The following is a 4,017-nucleotide window of genomic DNA, read 5'->3' on the forward strand; positions in this document are numbered from 1 at the left end:
TGAAGTTATACTTATCAGTTTTGCAAGACACAGACATATTTCAAATGTTTATTCATTTTATTTTGATGATAACTGACAACTAATGAAAATCCCAAATTCAGTATTTCAGAAAATTTAAACATTACTTAAGACCAATACAAAAAATGGATTTTTAGAAATGCTGGTCAGCAGAAACGTATGAACATGTAAAGTATGAGCATGTACAGCACTCAATAGATGTGGCGAGGTAGGGAGTCCATCAGTCTGTGGCACTGCTCAGGTGTTATGATAGCCCAGGTTGCTCTAATAGTGGCTTTTAGCTCTTCTGAATTGTTGGGTCTGCTGTATTGCATCTCCCTCTTCACAATACCCCATAGATTTTCTATGCAGTTAAGGTCAGGCGAGTTTGCTGGCCAGTTAAGAACACGGATACCATTGTCCTTAAACCAGGTACTGGTAGCTTTGGCACTGTGTGCAGGTGCCAAGTCCTGTTGGAAAATGAAATCTGCATCTCCATAAAGTTRGTCAGCAGCAGGAAGTGCTCTAAAACTTCCTGGAAGATGGCTGTGTTGACCTCGGACCTCAGAAAACACTGGATCAACACCAGCAGATGATATGACCCAAACCATCACTGACTGTGGAAACTTTACACTGGACTTCAAGCAACGTGGATGAAGTGCCTCTCTTCTTTTCCTCCAGACTCTGGGACCTTGATTTCCAAAGGAAATTCTAAATTTAATTTCATCAGAGAACATAACTTTTGACCACTCAGCAGCAGCCCAGTCCTTTTTGTCTTTAGCCCAGGTGAGACACGTCTGACTCTGTCTCTTGTTGAAGAATGGCTTCAGGAATGTGACAGCTGAAACCATGTCTTCATACGTCTGTGTGGTGGTTCTTGAAGCACTGACTCCAGCTGCAGTCCACTCTTTGTGAATCTCCCCCACATTTTTGAATGGGTTTTGTTTACAATCCTCTCCAGGACGCGGTTTTCCTTATTGCCTGTTCACTTTTTTTTACCATATCTTTTCCTTCCCTTCACCTCTCTATTAATGTTCTTGGACGCAGAACTCTGTGAACAGCCAGCCTCTTTAACAATGACCTTTTGTGTCTTACCCTCCTTGTGCAAGGTGTCAATGGTTGTCTTTTGGACATACTGTATGTTGAGTCAGCAGTCTTCCCTATGATTGTGTAGCCAGAACTAGACTGAGAGACCATTTGAAGACCTTTGCAGGTGTTTTGAGTTAATTAGCCAATTAGAGTGTGGCACAAGGTGTCTTCAAAATTAAACCTTTTCACAATATTCTAATTTTCTGAGATACTGAATTTGGGGTTTTCATTAGTTGTCAGTTATAATCATCATACATCAATCACCATTGTGATCTGTACTCCATGATAAACTGGCCTTCTCTTCATTCTTGCAGATCTATTCACTGGTTCATGTTCATTTACAAAATCCTCAATGGAAAAATGCCAGGTTACCTACAGGCACTTCTCACTGTTCACAAACAAAATSGTAGTCTATGTTCTACTGACCACATCAATCTCCTCATACCAAAAGCACATACTGTCTTTGGACACTCCTCATTTCAGTTCTCTGCTGCAGTTGACTGGAACCGTCTGCAACGAACCTTAAAACTGGACTCATTCATTTCACTATCCTCATTTAAAGGTGACATATCATGCTAAATGCACTTTTTTTGCATTTATAAACTATTTTTATGCAATTATAGTGTCTAGGACTGTAGAAAACTTTAATTTATTCTGTCCAGTTACTGCAAAGATATTTTTATATTTTTTATGGGTCAATTTTTTCACTTTGTTCAAAATCTGCTGTTGCTTATTTCGTTTCGTTGTTTATTTAATCACACTTTTTTCTTTGGAACTACCATTTATGGTAATGTATATCCGGCCAACTGGATTTCATAGTCTGCCATTTTTTTCCTCACTGTGTGATTTTGTAGTTCATAGCGTCATGCCGAATATGCAAGTTCCGAAGTCAAAATGTTCAGTTCTGGGGTGTGTAAACCCACATTATTATCTATAGACTACCAGCGTCAGAGCTTCTTCAAAGTGCCTGATTAAGTTTTATTTTTCAAGGAAATGGACCCACAACAGGGCGGAAAGTGCTTGCGGACAACACAGGATGAATGTTACAACAACAAGCTTGAGTTATGAATTGTAAATGTGTTTTATTTGTCTAATTTAGCTGTTCTACCCTCTGTGTCGGAATATGAGGGGAGAAAGAACAGCTGTGTTTAAGTTTCTTTACCAAACAGGTGCTCAGCACCATGTTGTTTTACTTTCACTTTCGCCCCGCACTGTAATCAGCGTGTCTGTGTTGTTTTTCTTTTTAAAAATGCTGGAGCGTTTCAAACTGTGATCTAAAGTTAACGTCAGCTGCTTTAAATGCATTTTTTGCCTGGTGTTAAAAACGGGAGCAGCAGAATGAGGCAGAGAAGCTGTGAGCACTGTGTGTGTGTGAAGTCTCATAAGGATAGCAAGATGGATGTGTGTGTCTCCTTTTTTCTCTGTGTTGCTGTTTTTGCATCAAAAAAGCTGGGAACATAGTCATTTTATGTAACAAAATATATTAATCTTATTAATACACAAATAAAAACAGAATATTTAGCACTAGATAAAATAAGTAATGAATTTATTTATTTATTTTTAAAGAAAGGGCTGAAAGAAGAAATCCTGTGTGGCAGCACTTTATACAGCCTCATCAGACAAGGCTTAGTTAATAAATGTTTTTTTTTTGTTTTGTTTTAAATTAAGACTTGTGTAACATTTGTTATCATTTTTATTTTTATGATGTTAATGGAGGGCGGAAGAAAAAGGTGTATCGGCTTCAAGAATCGGCCAAAAAATAGCTGCAGTGTTGTTTTAGTCACTCTGAATTTATGGTTGTTTTTTTTTGTGTTATTCAAAATACTGTGTATTAGATGAGTTTTAATGGTGCAACTTCAAACTAACATATAATATTCTTTTATGCTATTTTAACCAGACTGTACCTGGCTACAACGCATTTCAATGAAAATACATGTCTGCAGGCAACTACCTCATCTGGAGAGCCCATGAAGATTATTCTTTCCCATGTTCAAGAAGGGAGAAGGCACAGCAAAGCGCATCAGAACTCCTGAAACCCTAAGTAAGTCTTACCACATTAGTCACTTTTAGTATGCCAATTTGATTTCAATAAATCAAAATCATCCATACTTTAATTATATCTCCCTTATTCAAAGTCGTGTCACAAGGGCATGTGATGCGTGAAAGTGTTGAATGAGAAACTTTTCCTCACAATGTTAAACAAAAATTACAAAAATAAGTGACACTTTACTGTTTCTACTATGCAAAGACTGTGTACATTTTAATGTTGTTGATGTTTTCCAGACTGCGCTGTGGATTCATCTCCAGTTGTCCCAGACAAGGCCAGCATCTCCACACCACCTCCTGATGCACGCRTCTTCACTACACGTCCTGATGCCACATCTTCACACCACCCTCTGCACCACATCTAAACTCAGTCCACACCCATTGGGAGGGCCCTTCACAACAGGATCACACATACTTCCAGACATCTCACAGAAAGGACATGCAGGACAAGATGACTCAGTGTGATGAGGTTGCATATTTGTGACCCATCATATCAAAATGAGGACTAAGTTGAATTTGGTCAAAATGACCTAATTACATTTTCAGATTCTTGGCTTTAAAAGCTACATTTTGATACCTGTATCATTCTGATATCATAATTAAATCCCTATATATGACTTAATTTGTCTTGTTGGTTACAATACAACATAAATATTTGGTCTGAATCCTAATTTGATGTAATTTTAATGAGGAATTTTTGATGTCCTTTTAAAGAGGAAACCTCAAATTTTACTTGAATATTGAGATTTCCCAGCTAAAAAAACAACACTTTGAAAGCTCACGGGGAAAATCTTAAAAATTTAAGGCGTTTTTCCTCAAAATCAGTTTTTTTTTTGTTGCTACTGTTTAAAATAGTGCTTCAAAATTTTGTTTTATGATTATGTT

General features: G+C 37.5%; 1 long non-coding RNA gene across 1 annotated transcript in view; it reads left to right on the plus strand.

Annotated features, from left to right (window-relative positions):
* The window catches only part of LOC106530547 (uncharacterized), a 26,710-nt gene extending 23,030 nt beyond the window's left edge, over window positions 1–3,680 (plus strand). Inside the window, exons 2-3 of the long non-coding RNA XR_001311803.1 lie at window positions 3,030–3,127; window positions 3,370–3,680. This is a non-coding gene — a long non-coding RNA (uncharacterized LOC106530547). The remainder of the gene's footprint in view (window positions 1–3,029; window positions 3,128–3,369) is intronic.
* The last annotated feature ends 337 nt before the right edge of the window (window positions 3,681–4,017 follow it).

The sequence above is a fragment of the Austrofundulus limnaeus genome, unplaced genomic scaffold (genome assembly GCF_001266775.1).
Source record: "Austrofundulus limnaeus strain Quisiro unplaced genomic scaffold, Austrofundulus_limnaeus-1.0 Scaffold532, whole genome shotgun sequence".
NCBI lineage: Eukaryota > Metazoa > Chordata > Actinopteri > Cyprinodontiformes > Rivulidae > Austrofundulus > Austrofundulus limnaeus.